This window comes from Hyla sarda, chromosome 12, assembly GCF_029499605.1.
Source record: "Hyla sarda isolate aHylSar1 chromosome 12, aHylSar1.hap1, whole genome shotgun sequence".
In the NCBI taxonomy this organism is placed as follows: domain Eukaryota; kingdom Metazoa; phylum Chordata; class Amphibia; order Anura; family Hylidae; genus Hyla; species Hyla sarda.
In genome coordinates, this window is record NC_079200.1 from 17,167,684 (window position 1) to 17,195,122 (window position 27,439).

Below are 27,439 nucleotides of genomic sequence, written 5' to 3' on the forward strand. Positions count from 1 at the left end.
ATATGTTTATCTTTTTTTTTTTTACACTGTTTTATTTTTTTTATGGGAAAAGGGGGGTGATTCAAACTTTTATTAGGGAAGGGGTTAAATGACCTTTATTAACACTTTTTTTTTACATTTTTTTTTGCAGTGTTATAGGTCCCATAGGGACCTATAACACTGCACACACTGATCTCTTATACTGATCATTGTTATCCCATAGGGACCTATAACACTGCACACACTGATCTCTTATACTGATCATTGTTATCCCATAGGGACCTATAACACTGCACACACTGATCTTTGATCCTGATCACAGGCATGTATTAACACGCCTGTGATCAGCATTATCGACGCTTGACTGCTCCTGCCTGGATCTCAGGCACGGAGCAGTCATTCGTCGATCGGACACCGAGGAGGCAGGTAAGGGCCCTCCCGGTGTCCGATCAGCTGTTCGGGACGCCACGATTTCACCGTGGCGGTCCCGAACAGCCCGACTGAGCAGCCGGGATACTTTCAGTTTCACTTTAGAAGCGGCGGTCAGCTTTGACCGCCGCTTCTAAAGGGTTAATACCGCACATCGCCGCGATCGGCGATGTGTGGTATTAGCCGCGGGTCCCGGCCGTTGATGAGCGCCGGGACCGAAGCGATATGATGCAGGATCGCGGCGCTTCATATCGCGGGAGCCGGCGCAGGACGTAAATATACGTCCTGCGTCGTTAAGGGGTTAAAGGGGTACTCCCATGGAAAACTTATTTTTTTTTTTTTTAAATCAACTGGTGCCAGAAAGTTAAACAGATTTGTAAATCACTTCTATTAAAAAAATCTTAATCCTTCCAGTACTTTTTAGAATCTGTATACTAAAGAGAAATCCAAAAAATAAATGCATTTCCTCTGTCATGACCACAGTGCTCTCTGCTGTCCATTTTAGTAACTGTCCAGAGCAGCATATGTTTGCTATGGGGATTTTCTCCTGCTCTGGACAGTTCCTAAAATGGACAGCAGAGAGCACTGTGGTCATGACATCAGACGAAATGCATTTTTTTTTGGATTTCTCTTTAGTATACAGCCCTTAAAAAGTACTGGAAGGATTAAGATTTTTTAATAGAAGTGATTTACAAATCTGTTTCACTTTCTGGCACCAGTTGATTAAAAAAAAAAAAAAAAAAGGTTTTCCATGGGAGTACCCCTTTAAACACTTAAAAGCCTGGGAATTCTGTCTACTATGTCCATTTCATATAGAAAATGATACAATTATATTTGTTTGTGATTTCAGTACTATATCTACATCAACAATGAATTTTACGGTGATTTCTGGTCTCTCTGTATTGTCCTGGATATCAAGCTCCGCTGGCTGCAAAATCCTCTCTGGCCTTCCAAAAAGTAACTGGAGGAAATAAAGACCTTAATGTGCAAATAGGATTTGCAAACAAGCTTGGCCGATGTAGCGCAGGGCAGAGGAGTCTTCTGCGGAACTGAAATATAGAATAAACCATTGGCTGCCGTAACAACAGGAGATTATCTGGCGGCACGAAATACCTTCGTCCCTCACGAGACGCAACCTTGCAGAGAAGCCCGAAGAAAATGTCAAAAAGAGAGAGAGCGCAGGGCACGAAAGTCACATGTCTACTGCCGAGAAGACGGAATTAAGACGAAAAGTAATTAGATTTGAAATGAGTGAGATATTAGCATTAATCTATAATCTCCCATCTACAGGAAATTAACTGAGTGTACAAGAGCTTTAAAGGGGTACTCCGGCCCTAAGACATCTTATCCCGGGGGTCCCCCCGCTATGTTGCATTCGGCACCCACCTCTTTGCGCTGCACGCCGCGCTGCGGCGTGCAGCTCAAAGAGATGGGTGCCGAATGCAAGATTGCGGGGGTCCCCAACGGCGGGACCCCCGCGGTCAGACATCTTATCCCCTATCCTTTGGATAGGGGATAAGATGTCTTAGAGCCGGAGTATCCCTTTAATCGTGCAGCTCAAAGAAGTGGGTGCCGAATGCAAGATTGCGGGGGTCCCCAGCGGCGGGACCCCGCGGTCAGACATCTTATCCCCTATCCTTTGGATAGGGGATAAGATGTCTTAGGATCGGATTGCCCCTTTAATCGTGCAGCTCAAAGAGGTGGGTGCCGAATGCAATATTGTGGGGGTACCCAGCGGCGGGACCCCAGCGGTCAGACATCTTATCCCCTATCCTTAGGATAGGGGATAAGATGTCTTAGGGCCGGAGTACCCCTTTAATCGTGCAGCTCAAAGAGGTGGGTGCCGAATGCAAGATTGCAGGGGTCCCAAGCGGCGGGACCCCCGCGGTCAGACATCTTATCCCCTAGCCTTTGGATAAGATGTCTTAGGGTCGGATTGCCCCTTTAATCGTGCAGCTCAAAGAGGTGGGTGCTGAATGTAATATTGTGGGGGTCCCCAGCGACGGGACCCCTGCGGTCAGACATCTTATCCCCTATCCTTTGGATAGGGGAAAAGATGTCTTAGGGCCGGAGTGCCCCTTTAATCGTGAAGCTCAAAGAGGTGGGTGCCGAATGCAATATTGTGGGGGTCCCCAGCGGCAGGACCCCAGCGGTCAGACATCTTATCCCCTATCCTTTGGATAGGGGATAAGATGTCTTAGGGCCAGAGTACCCCTTTAATCTTGCAGCTCAAAGAGGTGGGTGCCGAATGCAAGATTGCAGGGGTCCCAAGCGGCGGGACCCCCACAGTCAGACATCTTATCCCCTAGCCTTTGGATAGGGGATAAGATGTCTTAGGGCCAGAGTACCCCTTTAATCGTGCAGCTCAAAGAGGTGGGTGCCGAAGGCAAGAGTGCGGGGGTCCCCAGCGGTCAGACATCTTATCCCCTATCCTTCGGATAGGGGATAAGATGTCTTAGGGCTGGAGTACCCCTTTAATCGTGCAGCTCAAAGAGGTGGGTGCCGAATGCAAGATTGCGGGGGTCCCCAGCGGTGGGACCCCCGCGGTTAGACATCTTATCCCCTAGCCTTATCCCCTAGCCTTTGAGACCTGGGGCTATAGGCACCAGACCCTGGGCTACAGCCCCCTTAGCTCCCCCCCTAGCACCGCCCCTGAGTGGCAGTATAAGGTCTAATGTGGTGTTGCTTTCCCTTGTACTGGAAATAGGTGCCAATTCGGAAGCATTTCTGCTCTATTTACCATGGAGTAGAAAGGAAATCTTTCTCACTTAACTCCCTAGTGTGAACATACCCTTGTAAAATTTTCTTCATCGAGATGTCCAGGTCCCAAACCTTTTGTACCTAGTGAGGCACGTTCAACTTTGAGTGATGGTCAAGAGCGAGACTAAACTCAAACGTGAAGGCGAGACCTAGTAAGGTGCGGTTCACATCATGATTTGATAATGGGTTCAGGATATTCGGAGGCATCCAGGAACAATTTAACAAAGTACAAGCATAATGTTGATCTTATGTATATTACAAAACAAAGAAGGAGTTGTGCACGTACGGAGCCGGTATCAGTTGTCACGATGCCGGCTGGCAGGAGGTGGATCCTCTGTGCCAGAGAGGGATGGCGAGGACCGTGCTAGTGGACCGGTTCTAAGACACTACTGGTTTTCACCAGAGCCCGCCGCAAAGCGGGATGGTCTTGCTGCGGCGGTAGTGACCAGGTCGTATCCACTAGCAACGGCACCTCTCTGGCTGCTGAAGATAGGCGAGGTACAAGGGAGTAGGCAGAAGCAAAGTCGGACGTAGCAGAAGGTCGGGGGCAGGCGGCAAGGTTCGTAGTCAGGGGAGATAGCAATAGTTCTGGTACACAGGGTATAAACACACAAAGAACGCTTTCACTGGCACTAAGGCAACAAGATCCGGCAAGGGAGTGCAAGGGAGGAGACTAGATATAAGCAGGGAACAGGTGGGAACCAATTAAGCTAATTGGGCCAGGCACCAATCATTGGTGCACTGGCCCTTTAAGTCTCAGGGAGCTGGCGCGCGCGCGCCCTAGAGAGCGGAGCCGCGCGCGCCAGCACATGACCGCAGGAGACGGGAACGGGTAAGTGACCTGGGATGCGACTCGCAAGCGGGCGCGTCCCGCTGTGCGAATCGCATCCCCAACGGCCATGGCAGAGCAGCGCTCCCGGTCAGCGCTGACCGGGGAGCTGCAGGGAGAAGGACGCCGTGAGCGCTCCGGGGAGGAGCGGGGACCCGGAGCGCTAGGCGTAACAGTACCCCCCCCCTTAGGTCTCCCCTTCTCTTTATCGGGTAACTGCCTCCCCTGGGATGAGGACACCGGGAAAGGATGGAGGGATTCCTCAACGGCAGGCAGAACCGCAGGAGTAGGAATGGGGAGAGAGGGCAGAGGGCGGGACCTGGCACGGGGCAGTGTGACACCAGGACGAGGGCCATGAGGGGACACAGAAGCTTGCCTGATGGAACTGGGAGGGGGGGAGGGGCATTTCCTGTGGCAGGCAGAGTCCTTAATGACCTTAGGGGGACCAGATACAGGAGGAACCACAGAGTTACGGCAAGGGTTACTGGGAACCGGTTTTAGACAGTTCTTGGAACAAGAGGACCCCCAACTCTTGATCTCCCCAGTGGACCAATCCAGGGTTGGGGAATGAAGTTGAAGCCAGGGAAGTCCAAGGAGAATTTCCGAGGTGCAATTGGGGAGGACCAAAAGTTCAATCCTCTCGTGGTGAGATCCGATGCTCATAAGAAGGGGCTCCGTGCGGAAACGTATGGTACAGTCCACCCTGGCTCCGTTGACCGCGGAAATGTGGAGTGGCTTGACAAGACGGGTCACCGGAATCCGGAATTTATTCACAAAGGAGTCCCGAATAAAATTCCCAGAAGCTCCAGAGTCCAGGCAGGCCACGGCTGAGAGGGGAGAGCTGGCTGAAGTGGAAATCCGAACAGGTACCGTGAGACGTGGAGAAGCCGACTTGGCATCAAGAGACGCCACACCCACGAGAGCTGAGTGCGAGCGTGCGTTTCCCAGACGTGGAGGACGGATTGGGCAATCCACCAGAAAATGTTCAGTACTGGCACAGTACAAACAAAGATTCTCTTCCTTACGGCGATTCCTCTCTTCCAGGGTCAGGCGAGACCGATCCACTTGCATGGCCTCCTCGGCGGGAGGCCTAGGCGCAGATTGCAGTGGAGACTGTGGGAGAGGTGTCCAGAGATCTAAGTCCTTTTCCTGGCGGAGCTCTTGATGCCTCTCAGAAAAACGCATGTCAATGCGAGTGGCTAGATGAATGAGTTCATGCAGGTTAGCAGGAGTCTCTCGTGCGGCCAGAACATCCTTAATGTTGCTGGATAGGCCTTTTTTAAAGGTCGCGCAGAGAGCCTCATTATTCCAGGATAGTTCAGAAGCAAGAGTACGGAATTGTACGGCGTACTCGCCAACGGAAGAATTACCCTGGACCAGGTTCAGCAGGGCAGTCTCAGCAGAAGAGGCTCGGGCAGGTTCCTCAAAGACACTTCGAATTTCCGAGAAGAAGGAGTGTACAGAGGCAGTGACAGGGTCATCGCGGTCCCAGAGCGGTGTGGCCCATGACAGGGCTTTTCCAGACAGAACGCTGACTACGAAAGCCACCTTAGACCTTTCAGTGGGAAACAGGTCCGACATCATCTCCAGATGCAGGGAACATTGGGAAAGGAAGCCACGGCAAAACTTAGAGTCCCCATTAAATTTGTCCGGCAAAGACAGGCGGAGGCTAGGAGTGGCCACTCGCTGCGGAAGAGGTGCAGGAGCTGGCGGAGGAGATGGTTGCTGCTGCTGTAGCTGAGACTGAATCTGCTGTAGCTGCGACTGGAGTTGCTGAGTCATGGTGGTCAAGTACGACAGCTGGTGATCTTGTTGGGCAATCTGTCGGGCTTGCTGGGCGACCAGTGTGGGGAGGTCGGCGACAACAGGCAGAGGAACTTCAGCGGGATCCATGGCCGGATCTACTGTCACGATGCCGGCTGGCAGGAGGTGGATCCTCTGTGCCAGAGAGGGATGGCGAGGACCGTGCTAGTGGACCGGTTCTAAGACACTACTGGTTTTCACCAGAGCCCGCCGCAAAGCGGGATGATCTTGCTGCGGCGGTAGTGACCAGGTCGTATCCACTAGCAACGGCACCTCTCTGGCTGCTGAAGATAGGCGAGGTACAAGGGAGTAGGCAGAAGCAAAGTCGGACGTAGCAGAAGGTCGGGGGCAGGCGGCAAGGTTCGTAGTCAGGGGAGATAGCAATAGTTCTGGTACACAGGGTATAAACACACAAAGAACGCTTTCACTGGCACTAAGGCAACAAGATCCGGCAAGGGAGTGCAAGGGAGGAGACTAGATATAAGCAGGGAACAGGTGGGAACCAATTAAGCTAATTGGGCCAGGCACCAATCATTGGTGCACTGGCCCTTTAAGTCTCAGGGAGCTGGCGCGCGCGCGCCCTAGAGAGCGGAGCCGCGCGCGCCAGCACATGACCGCAGGAGACGGGAACGGGTAAGTGACCTGGGATGCGACTCGCAAGCGGGCGCGTCCCGCTGTGCGAATCGCATCCCCAACGGCCATGGCAGAGCAGCGCTCCCGGTCAGCGCTGACCGGGGAGCTGCAGGGAGAAGGACGCCGTGAGCGCTCCGGGGAGGAGCGGGGACCCGGAGCGCTAGGCGTAACATCAGTGTTGCAAAATGGTTCCTACAAATTGAAAGAAGGCCTTTTGTGTAAGAAGTGGCTGTCAGCCGTAATGAATGGAGATCCCGTGTCCCACTGTTCTACGAAGAGATTTAATTAAACCTTCAAAGTAATTCTGCCATGTGAGCGATGCTGGCATACGACTATGCCCTGTGAGGCTTCGGAAAAGGGCGAGGCCTAATGGTTCCGTCCTTTTCTGTCTAGTACAGGAATACAAATTAGGAGCCGTCACATACCCGGGGTTGTAGGAGGTAACACTGACGCCTTCCATCACCTGGGGCAAAAATGATCCAAATAGGTTCTTACAAGTAAATGTTTAGAGTAGATAAAGTTAACTCAGGAACATGGCCGGTGGCAGAAGATAAGAAACACTCTGCCCAATTCTTTGACAGCTTCGCTGCACGTTGCGAAATGAGGGAGAACGTTTGATCTTTCCTCGTCTACATTTATTGCACGTTAGAAATGTTCTTGCATGAACTTAAGAAAAAAAGAAAAAAAAGAACAAAGAAAAATAAAAATGCTGTGAAAACAAATAGAATAATAAATGACAAGCTTAAAGGGGTTATCCAGGAAAAAACTTTTTTTTTTTATCTATTAACTGGCTCCAGAGAGTTAAACAGATTTGTAAATTACTTCTATTAAAAAATCTTAATCCTTTCAGTACTTATGAGCTTCTGAAGTTTGGGTTGTTCTTTTCTGTCTAAGTGCTATCTGATGACACGTGTCTCGGAAACCGTCCAGTTTAGAAGCAAATCCCCATAGCAAACCTCTTCTAAACTGGGTGGTTCCCGAGACACGTGACATCAGAGAGCACTTAGACAGAAAAGAACAACCTTAACTTCAGAAGCTCATAAGTACTGAAAGGATTAAGATTTTTTAATAGAAGTAATTTACAAATCTGTTTAACTCTCTGGAGCCAGTTGATATATTAAAAAAAGGTTTTTTTTCCTGGATAACCCCTTTAAAAACACATTTTAAAGGGCAAATAAAAGAATATGGTGAATGTCAGAGTAAAAATAGCAAAAGGTTTTTAAGGTGAAGATAGTATTTTTAGGGTTTTGCACCACAAAGGGACCTATTACCTCTCATGACAGGGATATTTTTTAGTAAATACTTGTTTTAGTCTTAAAGGGGTATTCAAGGAAAATGTATTTATTTATTTTATATCAACTGGCTCCAGAAAGGTAAACAGATTTGTAAATGACTTCTATTAAAAAATCTTAATCCTTCCAGTAGTTATCAGCTGTGAAGTTGAGTTGTGTCGTTTCTGTCTGACAACAGTGCTCTCTGCTGACACCTCTGAACAGTTCCTGAGATAGACAGAGTAGGAGCAAATCTCCATAGCAAACCTCTAATGCAACGGATAGTACCTGAGACAGAGAAGTCAGCAGAGAGCACTGTGGTCAGAAAGAAAAGAACAACTCGACTTCAGCAGCTGATAATTACTGGAAGGATTAAGATTTTTTAATAGAAGTAATTTAAAGATCTGTTTAACTTTCTGTAAACATTTTAAGCCCCATTTATTTCACTGGGATTCCGCTACGTTTTTTCGCTTAAAGGGGTACTCCGGTGGACAACTTTTTTTTTTTTTTTAATCAACTGGTGCCAGAAAGTTAAACAGATTTGTAAATGACTTCTATAAAAAAAATCTTAATCCTTCCAGTACTTATTAGCTGCTGAATACTACAGAGGAAATTCTTTTCTTTTTGGAACACAGAGCTCTCTGCTGACATCATGACCACAGTGCTCTCTGCTGACACCTCTGTCCATTTTAAGAACTGTCCAGATTAGGAGAAAATCCCCATAGCAAACATATGCTGCTCTGGACAGTTCCTAAAATGGACAGAGATGTCAGCAGAGAGCACTGTGGTCATGATGTCAGCAGAGAGCTCTGTGTTCCAAAAAGAAAATAATTTCCTCTGTAGTATTCAGAAGCTAATAAGTACTGGAAGGATTAAGATTTTTTTAATAGAAGTCATTTACAAATCTGTTTAACTTTCTGGCACCAGTTGATTTAAAAAAAATAAAAAGTTTTCCACCGGAGTACCCCTTTAATATAAGACTGGTCTTATTGTTTTGTGGAATAACCGCAGCAGAATTGCCCGCCGCAAAGATTCCGCTGTCTGAACGGGGGCTGCGGAATCCCAGTGAAATCGAAGTGAATATCGGTGGAAATTCTGCTGTGTGAACATAACCTTAGGCTGGGTTCACACCACGTTTAGTTAAATACGGTTCCAGTATACGGCTGGGAGGAGGGGTGGGCGGGGCTTAATCGCGGCGCCCGCACTCAGCCATATTCGGGAACCGTATTTAATGCATTTCTATGAGCCGACCGGAGTGAACCGCAGCCTCCGGTCGGCTTCGTTTTCGGCCGTATGCGGTTTCCCGCAGGCAAAAACGTGGTCGACCGCGCTTTTGCCTACGGTCGGGAAACCGCATACGGACGAAAACAAAGCCGACCGGAGGCTGCGGTTCACTCCGGTCGGTTCATAGACATGCATTAAATACGGTTCCCCTATACGGCTGAGTGCGGGCGCCGCGATTAAGCCCCGCCCCCTCCTCCCAGCCGTATACGGGAACCGTATTGAAGAAAATGTGGTGTGAACCCAGCCGTACATAGATAAGTTATACAAAATGTCACATGTTACGAATGGGGTCACATGTTGTTCCCTCCCGACTGAGAAAAGGATGAAGCAAAGAAAAATAAACAATTATATATGCGAAAACGGAGCCAAGATAAATATGCTCCACGGGCGACATCCTTACACCCTACGAGCTGAACTCCCACTCAGAATGGCGCAATGTAGCCCTAGCGCGAGTCACATCTATAGGGCAGATCTGTCACGTTTATTTACTCATTATTCATTCGTTACGACATTTTCATCTTCACATAATGATAATGGGGGGAGATTCATCAAAACCTGTGCAGAGGAAAAGTTGCCCAGTTGCCCATAGCAACCAATCAGATCGCTTCTTTCATTTTTAAAAAGGCCACTGAAAAATGAAAGCAGCGATCTGATTGGTTGCTATGGGCAACTGGGCAACTTTTCCTTTGCACAGGTTTTGATAAATCTCCCCCATCATGTCTTCCTCAATGTTCTATACAGAGTTAAAGGGGTACTCTGACGGAAAACAAAATGTTTAAAATGATCTGACGCCAAAAAGTTGAACAGATTTCTAAATGACTTCTATTTAAAAATCTTAACCCTTGCTTCGAATTTATAAATTACTTAGGCAAGAAAGTGGGAAAGTACTACACCGTAAGGTTAAAGGGGTACTCCGCTGCTCAGCGTTTGGAACAAACTGTTCCGAACGCTGGAACTGGCGCCGGGAGCTCGTGATGTCATAGCCCCGCCGCCTCATGACGTCACACCCCGCCCCCTCAATGCAAGTCTATGGGAGGGTAGCGTGACAAGCTGGCCGGGCATGCTGGGATTTGTAGTTTTTCAACAGCTGGAGGCACACTGTTTGGAAGATACTGACCTAAGGTCTCATGAACCTGTGGGCATTAAAGACACTTTTTGCTGTATCCTTACGGTCTAAGACAGTGGTCTTCAAACTGTGGCCCTCCAGATGTTGCAAAACTACAATTCCCAGCATGCCCGGACAGCCGTTGGCTGTCCGGGCATGCTGGGAGTTGTAGTTTTGCAACATCTGGAGGGCCACAGTTTGAAGACCGCTGGTCTAAGACTTTCATTTTATTTAATACCCACGTCCTTACATAAACCCGACCCTGTGTATAAATAAAATTAAAAAAAAATACTGCAGGATATCCGATTAATGTGAATTAGGCGCATACTCCAGATCATGTGAGACACCAGACCTCAGAAACGTCAAGACTACGGCTTGCTGAGGTCACTCAGGTCATGCAAGAAAAAGACCCCGCTCTACCTTAAAAAAAGCGTAGACTTAACTTATAGGACATAACATCATAACAGTTCATATATTTCTATGTCAGCGTTCCCAAAACTACAACTCCCAGCATGCCCGGACAGCCAAAGGCCTCCCAAAATGTCCTCTTCCAGTGTATACCCACTGGGCGGGCACTGATGTTGGGTTACCCCACAGCTGGATAGCCTATGGGTGTCTGACCCTACTAAAAGTTCATATCTTTCTATGTCAGTGTTTCCCAATCAGTGTGCCTCCAGCTGTTGCAAAATTACAACTCCCAGCACACCTGGAAAGCCAAAAGTCCCCCCAAATTTCCTCTCCTAGTGTATATCCACTGACTTTTCTCCTCTCTGCGGGCACTGTTACCCTACTGTTGGATAGCCTATGGCTGGGTGACCACAAAAGTTCATATCTTTATAGGCCAGTGTCCCTAACCAGTGTGCCTCCAGCTGTTGCAAAACTATAACTCCCAGCAAACCCGGATAGCCAACGGCCTCCCCAAGTTTACTATCCCAGGTTATACCCACTGACCTTTTTTCCTCTGTGTGTGCACTGATGCTGGCTTTCCTTTGGCTCAGTGTTTCCCAACTAGTGTGCCTCCAGCTGTTGCAAAACTACAACTCCCAGCATGCCCGGACAGGCTTTGGGAGCTGTAGTTTTGGAAAACCCTGTTATAAATCCTGAACACAATTTTTGCTTCCTAGTATTTATTGTTTCAATCATGTATTTATAATAAAAAAAATAAATGAATAAATGATTGAATGAATAAATAAATAAAAATAAATACATAGATAAAATTGTACAGAATAAATATTTCTAGTTCATATAAAATATTTCAAATGAAGTTAGAAAACATGTAATTGTCCTCCAGCTTAACAGTTTATATCTTTTTAAAGGGGTACTCCCCTTAAAAATAAATGCATTTTTAAATCAACTGGTGCCAGAAAGTTAAACAGATTTGTAAATTACTTCTATTTAAAAATCTTAATCCTTCCAGTAGTTATCAGCTGTGTATGCTCCAGAGGAAGTTCTTTTCGAATTTCCTTTCTGTCTGACCACAGTGCTCTCTGCTGACACCGCTGTCCATTTCAGGAACGGTCCAGAGTAGAAGCAAATCCCTATATCAAACATATGCTGCTCCAGACAGTTCCTGTCAGTGTTCCCCAACTAGTGTGCCCAACTACAAGTTTTAGTTTGCAACAGCTGGAGACACATTGGTTGGAAAACACTTTTCTATACTATTTAACATGTTTTTAAATGTAGTAAGAAATTGTCCCCGGCTAAACAGTTTATATCTTTTTAAGTCAGTGTTCCCCAACTAGTGTGCCTCCAGCTGTTGCAAAACAACTCCACACATGTCTGGACAGCCAATGGGAATAATTTATTTATTATAAAATAAACAAATAAGTGAATGAAATTAAATAATTATTATTATTAAAAAAATGTATAATTAAATAAATACATACATTTATTATTATTATTATTATTTATTATAAAATAAACAAATGAATAAATAAATAAATAAACAAATAAATAAATAAACAAACAAATAAATACATAGAAAATAAATAAAATTGTACAGTATAAAAATTCCTAGTTCATCTAAAATATCTCAAATGTGGTAAAAAAAAAAAATGCAATTATCCTCCTGCAAAACAGGTCTTTTAAAAAACAAAACAAACAAAAAAAAATGATAATTAGGAATTTCTAGGAAATCGGCTGTGAAAATTGATTTTCTGTCCAAAATACTAGAAAAATAAAACAAGTTTCCAGCAGGAGTCCAATGACAACCCCCCCCCCCCCCCCCAAAAAAAAAAACACAACCAAACAAAAAGGAATTGAACGCGCACATGTCTCACTATTTGTGCCTCTTTTATTCCTAATGCGCTCGAACTGGAATTATACAAACAAGCGCTCAATGGAGGCTCTAGGGTTGTGTTCCTACTAATTGTTCCGCGTTAATAGGATGTCTGCACCCCATATGGGTACAGGACACGTCATGGGATTGTTAACCAGTGTCCAATTTCTATAATAGTTATCTTCCCCGGGATCATGGTATCTCCAATAGCATTAAAGGGGCACTCCGGTGGAAAACAATTATTTTTCATATCAACTGGCTTCAGAAAGTTAAACAGATATGTAAATGACTCCTATTAAAAAAATCTTAATCCTTCCAGTACTTATCAGCTGCTGTATGTTCCAGAGGAAGTTGTTCTTTTCTGTCTGACCACAGTGCTCTCTGCTGACACCTCTGTCCGTGTCAGGAACTGTCCAGAGCACAAGCAAATCCCCATAGCAAACCTATGCTGCTCTGGACAGTTCCTGACACGGACAGAGGTGTCAGCAGAGAGCACTGTGGTCAGACTGGAAAGAACTACATAACTTACTCTGGAACATTCAGCAGCTGATAGGTACTGGAAGGATTAAGGTTTTTTTTTAATAGGAGTAATTTACAAATCTGTAGAACTTTCTGGCACCAGTGGATTTGAATTTTTTTTTTCCACCGGAGTACCCCTTTAAATGAAAACCAGCTGGACTTCTTTGGAATTCTTAAAGGGGCACTCCGCCCCTGAACATCTTATCCCCTATCACAGTGGTCTTCAACCTGCGGACCTCCAGATGTTGCAAAACTACAACTCCCAGCATGCCCGGACAGCCAATGGCTGTCCGGGCATGCTGGGAATTGTAGTTTTGCAACATCTGGAGGGCCACAGTTTGAAGACCACTGTCTTAGACCGTAAGGATACAGCAAAAAGTGTCGTTAATGCCCACAGGTTCATGAGACCTTAGGTCAGTATCTTCCAAACAGTGTGCCTCCAGCTGTTGAAAAACTACAACTCCCAGCATGCCCGGCCAGCTTGTCACGCCCCCTCCCATAGACTTGCATTGAGGGGGCGGGGTGTGATGTCATGAGGGGGCGGGGCTATGACATCACGAGCTCCCGGCACCAATTCCAGCGTTCGGAACAGTTTGTTCCAAACGCTGAGCAGCGGAGTACCCCTTTAACCTTAGGGTGTAGTACTTTCCCACTTTCTTGCCTAAGTAATTTATAAATTCGAAGCAAGGGTTGTAGTTTTGCAACATCTGGAGGTCCGCAGGTTGAAGACCACTGCCCTATAACATTTCTGCACTAATCCTAAAGTCTTTAGTTCAACTCTTTGTTATAATCGATTCTATGGGGGGAGATTTATCAAAACCTGTGTAGAGGAAGAGTAGTGCAGTTGCCCATAGCGACCAATCAGATCGCTTCTTTCATTTTTATAGAGGCCTGTGGAAAATGAAAGAAGCGATCTGATTGGTTGCTATGGGCAACTGCACCACTCTTCCTCTACACAGGTTTTGATAAATATTCCCATATGAGTAATAATTTGAACATGTATATACTTCTACTAAAGACGGTATTCTACAACGTATTCTTCGGAAATCGGCACTAAAGAAGATCATTAAAGGGGTACTCCGGTGGAATTTTTTTTTTTTTTAAATCAACTGGTGCCGGAAAGTTAAACAGATTTGTAAATTACTCCTATTAAAAAATCTTAATCCTTCCAGTACTTATCAGCTGCTGTATAATACAGAGGAAGTTCATTTCTTTTTGAATCTCTTTTCTGTCTGTCCACAGTGCTTTCTGCTGACACCTCTGTCCATTTTAGGAACTGTCCAGAGCAGGAACAATTCCCCATAGCAAACCTCTCCTGCTCTGGACAGTTCCTGACATTAACAGAGATTTTTAAATAGAAGTCATTTACAAATTTGTTTAACTTTCTGGCACCAGTCGATTTAAAAAACAATACAAAAATAGGGAGAAAGAAAAAACCAGCTCACCGCCCTGTAGAGGAGAACCTTCAAATGTCCCATGGGAGGCACGGAAATGATCCAAGCCGCATGCTTGGTGTGAATAGATCCAAAGAAAAAGAGATGCAAAATTCCAGCTCCCAAATAAATAAAAAATATATAAAATGACTAAGAACCATATGGTTCGAAACGCGTCGGCGTTTCCGCTATGCTTTTATAATTCACCTTAGTGGTTTTCAATATATTCATTTTAATTATGTGAAATACATTTTTGGATTTTATATTTTTCCATTTTTTTGGGAGCTGGAATTTTGCAACTCTTTTTCTTTGGATCGATTTTAAAATTTTTTTTTTTTCCAGTGAAGTACCCCTTTAAGTCACCACAGGGGACTATTAAAGGGGTACTCTGCTGCCCTGGAGCTCGAAACATTTTGTTGCGAACGCCCCTCGTGCCGTCAAGCCACGCCCTCTCAATGCAAGTCTGTGGGAGGGGGCGTGACGGCCGCCACGCCCCCTCCCACAGACTTGCATTGAGGGGGCGTGGCGTGTGACAAGGGGATCCCCTGAAAGCGACACAATGCAAGTGAGGAGACTTTCAGCAGCCGTCTTCACTCATCAGACCCCTGCGATCGCGTTGAGGGGGTCCGATGGGTGTCACTAAGTCCTGCAACTGCTAAGCCCATCATGTGCATCAGCAGGGAGAGAAAAAAAATGCAGAGACGGCGCTCCAATGGTGAAGTATATCAGGATCTGGGAGATTTTACGTAAGTTCAAAGTATGCTCACCTTTTTCTGTTGTGCGAGCAGGCACAACACTGATGCGCGCTATGAATGGGTGTATCGGGAGGCAGCCGGCCGTCGGTCCCGCTTAGCAAGCGGCCTAGGAGCGATGTGCAGATGTGGAGTCTGGGTTGCTCGGTGGGGTTATCCAGATGTCCGGTAGAATTCCGATTTGATGGCTAGGTTGGCGCACGCCCGAGGTACCTCGGGCGTGCGCCAACCTAGCCATCAAGTCGGAATTCTACCGGACATCTGGATAACCCCGCCGGGCAACCCAGACTCCACATCTGCACATCATCGTGTGCATCAGGCCGGCGCAACTTCCGCGTTCTCTTCATGTGAATGACCTAAATGTACCTCTTGGTGCGCTAAGTACCAGGGCACCGTGCCCATACATTTACATTCCGTGTCCTCTAGGAGTTTAGGTAAAATAGAGGTTCATCATCCTGATTTAATACCATTTAGTTGCAGGCGTCACGGAGAGCAGACCTCTTATAGAAACAATGGCCACTTATGAGGTGACTCATAAAGACCTTATTGCCCACTAATGACAATGACCTGGTTCATGTAACACATCCAATTCCCAATAAAGCTCATGAAAGTAGCCGAATCCCGCTTGTCATGTTTAAAGACGATTAATGGAACACTTAGTAAACTATAAGCGTGTACTTCAGCGTAGGCAAGTATTTTTCTCTTCAAGTGTTTGATGACTATTCGCAATAAATAGAACCCTCAGCGGCCGGGGCAGCAGAAACGTACCGCACCGCACCGGCGCAATGTCACCTAAGGCGACGGCACATGATGCTGCACGCTCCCAGTAAAAACGTGCGCCTCTTCTATAGTATCGCCTTTATAAAAACATAGGAGTGGGCACATCTGAGACAACACATTAATCTTTCCTACAAGTCTGGAGCCATTCATGAAGATCTCTTCAGTTAATTACAGAAGCGATTAACGAGTATGTGCCGCGTCTTAATGAGGGTGTTACATGTATCCATGTGACTGCACTATGAGATGTGCAAACATATTATACATAATGATGGCGGCTTACTAAATGTAGACAAGTGTGCCAGAAGCCATAGTCATTATTCGGCTTTCAAGTCGTCTCAATCTTTCTTTCTGATATTTAAATAGGTGATTGTCATTTAAAAATTTTTTTTAGCATAGATCATTTTGCTACATATTGTATTGGACAAAAATGCTTCTTTCTCCTTTTATCAAACTCGAAAGATAAGCTGTCATGTGTGTACATGAGGAGCAGCACTATTTCTGGCCACTATTTAACTTGTATATGGTATTTTACAACAGATTTCTGCTCCGCAGGATTCATCTCAGATTTGCAGTTCTCCTAGAGCTGGTGGGAGGAGCTCCCTCCATGGACTTGAATTGCTTGTCTTGCATACACAGGACAAAGTCAAGTTGATTTTCATAGATTATTTTTGACAGTAGGAGGTACAAGCGACTATATGAAACTTTGAAATATATTTTATGCGATAAAAATGCTTCTTTCTCTTTTTATCAAGCTCGAAAGATAAGCTGTGTTGTGTGTACATCAGGAGCAGCACTATTTCTGGCCACTATTTAACTTGTGTATGGTATTTTACAGCAGATTTCTGCTCTGCAGGATTCATCTCAGATTTGCAGTTCTCCTAGAGCTGGTAGGAGGAGCGCCCTCCATGGACTTGTATTGCTTGTCTTGCAGACAAAGGACAAAGTCAAGCTGATTTTCAGAGATGATTTTTAAGAGTAGGAGGCACAAGCGACTATATGAAACTTTGAAATATATTTTATCCGACAAAAATGCTTCTTTCTCCTTTTATCAAAATCGAAAGATAGGCTGTCCTGTGTGTGTGCATGAGGAGCAGCACTATTTTTGGCCACTATTTAACTTGTATATGGTATTTTACAGCAGATTTCTGCTCTGCAGGATCCATCTAGCATTTCAGTTCTAGAGCTGGTGCGAGAGGTACAAATATATGAAACTTTGAAATATATTTTATTAGACAAAAATGCTTCTTTCTCCTGTTATCAAACTCGTAGAAGAAAGTACATGTGTGTACATGAGGAGCAGCTCTAATTCTGGCCACTATTTAACTTGTATATGGTATTTTATGGCAGATTTCTGCTCCGCAGGATTCATCTCAGATTTGCAGTTCTCCTAGAGCTGGTGGGAGGAGCTCCCTCCATGGACTTGTATTGCTTGTCTTGCAGACACAGAACAAAGTCAAGCTTATTTTCAGAGATGATTTTTGACAGTAGGAGGTACAAGCGACTACTGTATATGAAACTTTGAAATATATTTTATGCGACAAAAATGCTTCTTTCTCCTTTTATCAAGCTCGGAAGATAAGCTGTGTTGTGTGTACATCAGGAGCAACACTATTTCTGGCCACTATTTAACTTGTATATGATATTTTACAGCAGATTTCTGCTCTGCAGGATTCATCTTCATTCATTCATCTTTTGCAGTTCTCCTAGAGCTGGTGGGAGGAGCTCCCTCCATGGACTTGTATTGCTTATCTTGCAGAGTCAAGCTGATTTTCAGAGATGAGTAGGAGGTACAAGCGACTATATGAAACTTTGAAATATATTTTATTCGACAAAAATGCTTCTTTCTCGAACTTTCTCAAACTCGAAAGATAGGCTGTCCTGTGTGTGCATGAGGAGCAGCACTATTTGTGGCCACTATTTAACTTGTATATGGTATTTTACAGCAGATTTCTGCTCTGCAGGATTCATCTTGGATTTGCAGTTCTAGAGCTGGTGCGAGAGGTACAAGCAAATATATGTAACGTTGAAATATATTTTATGAGACAAAAATGCTTCTTTCTCCTGTTATCAAACTTAGAGAAGGAAGCATTTTTGTTGAATTAGATATATAACAAAGTCTCTTTTATTCGCTTGTACCTCTCGCTGTTAAAAATCATCTCTGAAAATATTCTCAGCTTTGTACTGTGTCTGCAATACAAGCAGTACAGGACTATGGAGGAAGGAGGAGGGAGCTCCAGGAGAACTGCAAATTTGAGATGAATCCTGCAGAGCAGAAATCTGTTGACATCTTAAAAAAAAAAGTTATATATTGGCCAGAAAAAGTGCTGCTCCTCATGTACACACACAGGACAGCTAATCATCATATAAAGTCTCCCGAAACGAGTACAACCTCTTAGACACCGCCATCCAAAATTGCATTGAAAAGTGGTCACGTTCTCTCTGCGCGGACCTGTCCAGAGTAGAAGCAAATCCCCATAGCAAACCTCTCCTGCTCTGGACAGTTCCTGACACGGACAGAGGTGTCAGCAGAGAGCACTGTGGTCAGACTGAAAAGAACTACACAACTTCTGGAGCATACAGCCGCTGATAAGTGCTGGAAGGATTAAGATTTGTTTAATAGAATTATTTACAAATCTGTTTAACTTTCTGCCATCTTTTGATTTAAAAAATTTTTTTTTTTCCAGTGTAGTACCCCTTTAAATAATGGGTTGTTTTCTCATGACACATTCCCTTTAACTGATAAACCAGTGTTTCCCAACCAGTGAGCCTCCTGCTGTTGCAAAACTACAACTCCCAGCATGCCCGGACAGCCAAAGGCTGTCCGGGCATGCTGGGAATTGTAGTTTTGCAACAGCTGGAGGCGCCCTAGTTGGGAAACACTGCTCTATAGGATTAAAGGGGTACTCTGGTGGGAAACTTTTTTTTTTTTTTTTATCAACTGGTTCCAAAAAGTTAAAAAGATTTGTAAATGACTTCAATAAAAAAAAATCTTAATCCTTCCAGTACTTATTAGCTGCTGAATACTACAGAGAAAATTCTTTTCTTTTTGGATTTCTTTTCTATCTGTCCACAGTGCTCTCTGCTTCCATTTTAGGAACTGCCCAGAGCAGCATATGTTTGCTATAGGGATTTTCTCCTGCTCTGGACAGTTCCTGAAATGGACAGGGGTGTCAGCAGAGAGCACTGTGGTCAGACAGAAAAGAAATCCAAAAAGAAAAGAATTTCCTCTGGAGTATACAGCCGCTAATAAGTACTGGAAGGATTTAGATTTTTTAATAGAAGTCATTAACAAATCTGCTTAACTTTTTGCCACCAGTTGATTTCAATAAAAATGTTTCCCACCGGAGTACCCCTTTATTGCCCTGTCAGTGGTGCAGTTTTGATTCCTAGTGTCTTACGTCCAAGGTTGCCCGTGCTTATTTCTTGCTCCGTCAAGAAATGCCTCTTATGTAACGAACGCTAAACACGGCACCGCTATAATCTACTTTGTAAAAGCAGCCTTAAAGTTAAGCTCAGGATGTGCAGATTATAGCGACGGTTTGCATAACCGCGCAGAAGCAACAAAACATTGTCCAGAAGGCGGAAGTGAGCCGGGAATATTACAGCCAGTGCAATGATGTGTGCAGCCCGGCGGCACGAAAAAAAAGAAAGAAGGAAGAATTATCAAATGTGTCAACGGCCATAGATAATATGTAACATATACAGGAGTTCTCCCGATTCCCCATGAGACAATTGTGAATGGATAGAAGGGGGGCCGATGGGGGCCGATGGTAGCCAGATCAAATCCGGAGCACAAGAGCGTCATTACACGGGCAGCTCACTGGTATCTATGGTGCCTGTGTAATGCTTAAAGGGGTTATCCAGGGAAAAAAAACTTTTTTTTTTTTTTTTTTTTTAATGTATCAACTGGCTCCAGAAAGTTAAACAGATTTGTAAATTACTCCTATAAAAAAAAAAAAATCTTAATCCTTCCAATAATTATCAGCTGCTGAAGTTGAGTTGTTCTTTTCTGTCTGGCAACAGTGCTCTCTGCTGACATCTCTGCTTGTCTCGGGAACTGCACAGAGTAGAAGAGGTTTGCTATGGGGATTTGCTTCTACTCTGGACAGTTCCCGAGACAGGTGTCATCAGAGAGCACTTAGACAGAAAAGAACAACTCAACTTCATTAGCTCATAAGTACTGAAAGGATTAAGATTTTTTAATAGAAGTAATTTGCAAATCTGTTTAACTTTCTGGCACCAGTTGATTTAAAAAACAAAAAAATGTTTTCCAGTGGAGTACCCCTTTAATTTCCTTGTGGTGGCGCTGCAGGGGAATAAAACACATGCTGTTGGCTTTCTATTAAAGGGGTACTCCGGAGGAGAAAAAAGAAAGTTTAAAATCAGTTATACAGATTTTTAAAATACTTTAATACTATTTAAAAATTGTAAGCCTTCCAGTACTTATAAGATGCTGTATGCTCCAGAGAAAGTTGTGAAGTTCTTTCCAGTCTGACCACAGTGCTCTCTGCTGACACCTCTGTCCGTGTCAGGAGAGGTTTGCTATGGGGATTTGCTCCTGCTCTGGACAGTTCTTGAGACGGACAGAAGTGGCAGCAGAGAGCACTGTGGTCAGACTGGAAAGAACTACACAACTTCCTGTGGAGCATACAGCAGCTGATAAGTACTGGAAGGATGAAGATTTTCATATAAAAGTAATTTACAAATTTGTTTAACGTTCTGGCACCAGTCGAGTTGAAATATTTTTTTTTCCATTTCAATTTTAAAACTCAGTAATAGGACACCCTGCGGTCAGCTTTTGGTCTAAGGACACTTCTGACCAAAGCTAACAACCCCATAAGAAAAAACTTTCAACGTAATTACAGATAGTTCCAAAAACTGCCATCAAATGCATTTTAAGGCCGCTGTATTCAAAGGGAGACATTAAAGGGGTACTCAAAAAAAAATAAAAAAATTAACTGGTACCAGAAAGTTAAACAGATTTGTAAATTACTTCTACATTAGTCTGACAGTCTGACCACAGTGCTCTCTGCTGCCTCTTGTGTCCGTGTCAGGAACTGTACAGAGCAGGAGCAAATCCCCATAGCAAACCTCTCCTGGTCTGGACAGTTTCTGACACTGACAGAGGTGGCAGCAGAGAGCACTGTGGTCAGACTGGAATGAACTACATAACTATCTCTGTAAGTATACAGCAGCTGATAAGTACTGGAAGGATCAAGATTACATAGAAGTCATTTAAAAATCTGTATAACTTTCTTTTGAAGGCCAGAGCATCGGATGACCACTCTGGCGCCAAGAAGAATTTACAATACATACATTATAGTTAATAACTTTGCATCATTCACATTGTCACTAAGTGAAAACATTTCTTCTGTACATTGGCAAACTGACCAATCGGGCATTAGGATGTTGTAGGGTCTGGGCCACCCCTCTGTTTTCTTTATATTCCTTACAATTAGGTCACATTTGTATACAGGTGGATTCACATGTGACGGGGCCCATGGGCACTAACCAGGGGGTTTTCCGTTTTTGCACTTTCGTTTTTTCCTCATTACCTTTACAAAATCATAACCCTTTCAATTTTCCACATAAAAATCCATTTTATGGCTTATTTTTTTGTGCCACCAATTCTACTTTGCAGTGACATTAGTCATTTTACCCAAAAATCTACGGCGAAACAGAAAAAAAAATCAATGTGAGACAAAATGGAAAAAAAAAAAACCACGCCATTTTGTAACTTTTGGGGGCTTCCGTTTCTACGTAGTACATTTTTCGGTAAAAATTACATCTTCTCTTTATTCTGTAGGTTCATACGATTAAAATGATCCCCTACTTATATAGGTTTGATTTTGTCGCACTTCTGGAAAACATCATAACTACATGCAGGAAAATTTATACGTTTAAAATTGTCATTTTCTGACCCCTATAACTTTTTTATTTTTCCGCCTATGGGGTGGTATGAGGACTCATTTTTTGCGCCATGATCTGAAGATTTTAGGGGTACCCTTTTTGTATTGATCAGACTTTTTGATAACTTTTTATTCATTTGTCAATGGTATAAAAAGTGACCAAAAATGCACTATTTTGGACTTAGGAATTTTTTTGCGCGTACGCCATTGACCGAGCGGTTTAATTAATGATATATTTTTATAACTCGGACGATACCACATATGTTTATTTTTATTTAAACTGTTTTTTTTTTTATGGGAAAAGGGGGGTGATTCAAACTTTTATTAGGGGAGGGGTTAAATGATCTTTATTGCCTTTTTTTTTGCAGTGTTATGGGTCCCATAGGGACCTATAACACTGCACACACTGATCTCTTATACTGATCATTGATATCACATAGGGACCTATAACACTACACACACTGATCACTTAAACTGATCATTATTATCCCATAGGGACCTATAACACTGCACACACTGATCTCTTATACTGATCATTGATATCCCATAGGGACCTATAACACTACACACACTGATCTCTTATACTGATCATTGTTATCCCATAGGGACCTATAACACTCCACACAATGATCTCTTATACTGATCATTGTTATCCCATAGGGACCTATAACACTGCACACACTGATCTCTTATACTGATCATTGTTATCCCATAGGGACCTATAACACTGCACACACTGATCTCTGATACTGATCATTGTTATCCCATAGGGACCTATAACACTGCACACACTGATCTCTTATACTGATCATTGTTATCCCATAGGGACCTATAAGACTGCACACACTGATCTCTTATACTGATCATTGATATCCCATAGGGACCTATAACACTGCACACACTGATCTCTTATACTGATCATTGTTATCCCATAGGGACCTATAACACTGCACACACTGATCTCTTATACTGATCATTGTTATCCCATAGGGACCTATAAGACTGCACACACTGATCTCTTATACTGATCATTGTTATCCCATAGGGACCTATAACACTGTACACACTGATCTCTTATACTGATCATTGTTATCCTATAGGGACCTATAACACTGCACACACTGATCTCTTATACTGATCATTGTTATCCCATAGAGACCTATAACACTGCACACACTGATCTCTTATACTGATCATTGTTATCCCATAGGGACCTATAACATTGCACACACTGAGCTTTTATACTGATCATTGTTATCCCATAGGGACCTATAACACTGCACACACTGATCTCTTATACTGATCATTGTTATCCCATAGGGACCTATAACACTGCACACACTGATCTCTTATACTGATCATTGTTATCCCATAGGGACCTATAACACTGCACACACTGATCTCTTATACTGATCATTGTTATCCCATAGGGACCTATAACACTGCACACACTGATCTTTTACATTGATCACTGGTTTCTCATAGGAAACCAGTGATCGATGATTCTGCCGCTTGACTGCTCATGCCTGGATCTAAGGCACTGAGCAGTCATTCGGCGATCAGACAGCGAGGAGGCAGGTAGGAGACCCTCCTCGTGTCCTACAGCTATTCGGGATGCCGCGATTTCGCCGCGGCTATCCCTAACAGCTCCCTGAGCTAACCGGCAATGTTTTACTTTCACTTTAGACGCGGCGTTCAACTTTGAACGCCGCGTCTAAAGGGTTAATAGCGTGCGGCACCGCGTTCAATGCCGCGAGCTATTAGCCACGGGCGGAACCTACCCGCATTATAGAAGGGGAAAGGACTCAGGATGTACTTGGTCCTTAACAGGTTAAAGGGGTACTCCGGTGGAAAACTTTATTTTTTTAATCACCTGGTGCCAGAAAGTTAAACAGATTTGTAAATTACTTCTATTAAAAAATCTTAATCCTTCCAGTACTTATTAGCAGCTGTATACTACAGAGGAAATGCTTTTCATTTTGGATTTCTCTTCTGTCATGACCACAGTGCTCTCTGCTGACCTCTGCTGTCCATTTTAGGAACTGTCCAGAGCAGGAGAAAATCCCCATAGGAAACATATGCTGCTCTGGACAGTTCCTAAAATGGTCAGAGATGTCAGCAGAGAGCACTGTGGTCGCGACAGAAGAGAAATCCAAAAAGAAAAGAATTTCCTCTGTAGTATACAGCCGCTAAGAAGTACTGGAAATTTTTTTAATAGAAGTCATTTACACATCTGTTTAACTTTTTGGGACCAGTTGATTTAAAAAAAAAAAAAAGAAAAGTTTTCCACTGGAGTGCCCCTTTAAAGGTCACAGTGGACCCTTGACCTGTTACTATTGCTATAATACACTTGTTTCAGGTAGATACATTTTTAGAAATACTTAGGTGCAGGGCCGGCAGAGTAATTCAAATGACAAGTATTTCTAAAAATGTATCTACCTGAAAGAAGTGTATTATAGCAATAGTAGCAGGTATAGGGTCCACCGTGACCTTTAATGCCCATGGGCCCCATCACATGTGAATCCCCCTCAGTCATCCCATCTATCTCTGTGTCTCGTACCCCTCGTACACACAGTCCCTGGAATGAATGCTTTGATACTCGAGATGGATCTGTGTCCCACTCGTCCCTCTAGAATTAGACCTATGTCCTGATAGTAGTAGTGCGCTCCGGATATATATATATATATATATAGTACCGAGGGGGAGAGAGAGACGCATTGTTGTCTAAATGCAGCACAGACGAGAGAGTCAGGATATTTCTGTAGAATACAACTATTCTTGGCTCTAATCTTCATAACATCCAAATAGTCGTGTACATTTATACTAGTAACAATACACATTGCTTATATACTACACAGGTATAATCTGTCTCATATCTATCTATCTATCTATCTATCTATCTATCTCATATCTATCTATCTATCTATCTATCTATCTCATATCTATCTATCTATCTATCTCATATCTATCTATCTATCTTATATCTATCTATCTATCTCATATCTATCTATCTATCTATCTATCTCATATCTATCTATCTATCTATCTATCTATCTCATATCTATCTATCTATCTATCTCATATCTATCTATCTATCTTATATCTATCTATCTCATATCTATCTCATATCTATCTATCTATCTATCTATCTCATATCTATCTATCTATCTATCTATCTATCTATCTCATATCTATCTATCTATCTTATATCTATCTATCTCATATCTATCTCATATCTATCTATCTCATATCTATCTATCTATCTATCTATCTATCTATCTCATATCTATCTATCTATCTCATATCTATCTATCTATCTATCTATCTCATATCTATCTATCTATCTCATATCTATCTCATACCTATCTAATCTATCTATCTATCTCATATCTATCTATCTATCTATCTCATATTTATCTATATCTCTCTCTCTCTCATATCTATCTATCTATCTATCTATCTCATATCTATCTATCTATCTCATATTTATCTATATATCTCATATCTATCTCATATCTATCTATCTATCTCATATTTATCTATATATATATCTCATATCTATCTCATATCTATCTATCTATCTATCTATCTCTCTCTCTCATATCTATCTATCTATCTCATATTTATCTATATATCTATCTCTCTCATATCTATCTATCTATCTATCTATCTCATATTTATCTATATATCTCATATCTATCTCATATCTATCTATCTATCTATCTATCTATCTATCTATCTCATATTTATCTATATATCTCTCTCTCTCATATCTATCTATCTACTGGGTGATGTAGTGCTTACCACTAAGTGAGGTTAGGTCTCCCAAGAAAAACTGAAGAAGAAGAGAAAAATACTGGGAACCTTTAAAACTTTACTTTTATTTTGTACTTTTCTTTAAAAAAAAAAAATAAATTTAAACATTTTTCCCATAACAAAAGGGGTACTCTCGGATAGGGGATACATGTCAGATTGCGTGGCGTCCAACCGCTGGTGCCCCCCGCGATCTCCCATAAGGGGCCCTGGCAGTCCACGGGAAGGGGGCGTGTTCAACCACTGCATGAAGCAGTAGCGGACACGCCCCCTCAGTACATCGCTATGGCAGAGACGGACACTGCCGATTGCATGTATTAAGGGGGCGTGTCCGCCATAGCTTTGTGTAGTGGTCGAACACCCCCTGGACTGCTAGGGCCCCTTACGGGAAATCATCAGGAGTCCCAGAGGTTGGACCCCCCCACGATCTGAATCTTATTCCCTGTACATCTCCTGACTGCATTACTTTCAGGCTGCGGAGATTTCTCGGGAGTTTTAAAGGGGTACTCTGGTGAAAACCTTTTTTTTTTTTTTTTCAACTGGTGCCAGAAAGTTAAACAGATTTGTAAATTACTTCTATTAAAAAAAATCTTAATCCTTCCTGTACTTATTAGCTGCTGAATACTACAGTGGAAATTATTTTCCGTTTGAAACACAGAGCTCTCTGCTGACATCACGAGCACAGTGCTCTCTGCTGACATCTCTGTCCATTTTAGGAACTGTCCAGAACAGCATATGTTTGCTATGGGGATTTCCTTTTAATCTGGACAGTTCCTAAAATGGACAGAGATGTCAGCAGAGAGAACTGTGCTCGTGATGTCAGCAGAGAGCTCTGTGTTTCAAACGGAAAATAATTTACACTGTAGTATTCAGCAGCTAATAAGTACAGGAAGGATTAAGATTTTTTAATAGAAGTAATTTACAAATCTGTTTAACTTTCTGGCACCAGTTGATAAAAAAAAAAAAAAAAAAAGTTTTTCACCGGAATACCCCTTTAATCATTCTGCCACCGGACCACTATCCATGTAAAGTATGATTTAACTGCCTGGCAGGCAGGTGCAGAGAATAGCTAGTGGGGTGGGGTGGGGGGCAGGAAGAGGGAAGGGGGCAGCAGCAGGGGAAAGAAGATTTATTGTGAGGGGGCAGAACTGCTGCAGTAAGGAAAGCAGCAGGGAGGACGCACAGCCTATCCTTGCTGGGTCTTCAGGAGACTGGGAAAGCTGGGTGGCACGCATTATGCGTGCCACCCAGCTTTCCCAGTCTCCTGAAGAGCTAGGGCTATATCTCAGTTGTTGTTCAGGCAGGGAACAGGCCTTAGATTGTAATTAACAGTTTTTCTTATAACTCTGGTTACTAGATACATAGCCTTGAAAGATCTGAATATAAAAAACGCCGATATCCTGTTTTTCAATTATTAACCTTTTTTTACGCATCTTCACATTCTGTTCACAGCTTGTAACATTCCTCACGCAGTCATTCTCCAAACACAATAAAATGGAAAACAAGAAATACTCCAACAAAGGTAACATTTACAATCTCTAAGAAAACGTTTGGGGTTCGTACGTTTAGTTTGCACAATCCTTCCTATCCTATCTACTGATATAGGACATCTGCCGGGACCGTAAACCGGCACAGGAGAGATCCATAGCAACTAGGCCAACCTACGAAATGCGATGCCAGTGTCTAGAGGCCTATTACACCCAAAGAAATAATCCAAATAATCCAATAATCCAACCATTCCCTCTTTTCCCCGCAACGTATCCGATCCCACCCACTCCCTACAACATGTGAGCCGTTACATCCCATCCCCCATTATATCAGGATCAGCACGGGATTAGTGTGACCCACATTATATTGTGTGA

General features: G+C 43.4%; 1 protein-coding gene across 3 annotated transcripts in view; it reads right to left on the minus strand.

Annotated features, from left to right (window-relative positions):
- The window catches only part of WNK4 (WNK lysine deficient protein kinase 4), a 239,614-nt gene that overhangs the window by 132,780 nt on the left and 79,395 nt on the right, over positions 1 to 27,439 (minus strand). The window contains exon 1 of one of the 3 annotated variants that reach the window (XM_056548983.1): positions 12,694 to 12,710. The exons of the other annotated variants lie outside the window; for them this stretch is intronic. The gene's annotated coding sequence lies outside the window, so the exon portion shown is untranslated. Of the gene's footprint in view, positions 1 to 12,693; positions 12,711 to 27,439 lie in introns of those variants that run through there. 3 annotated transcript variants of the gene reach the window in all.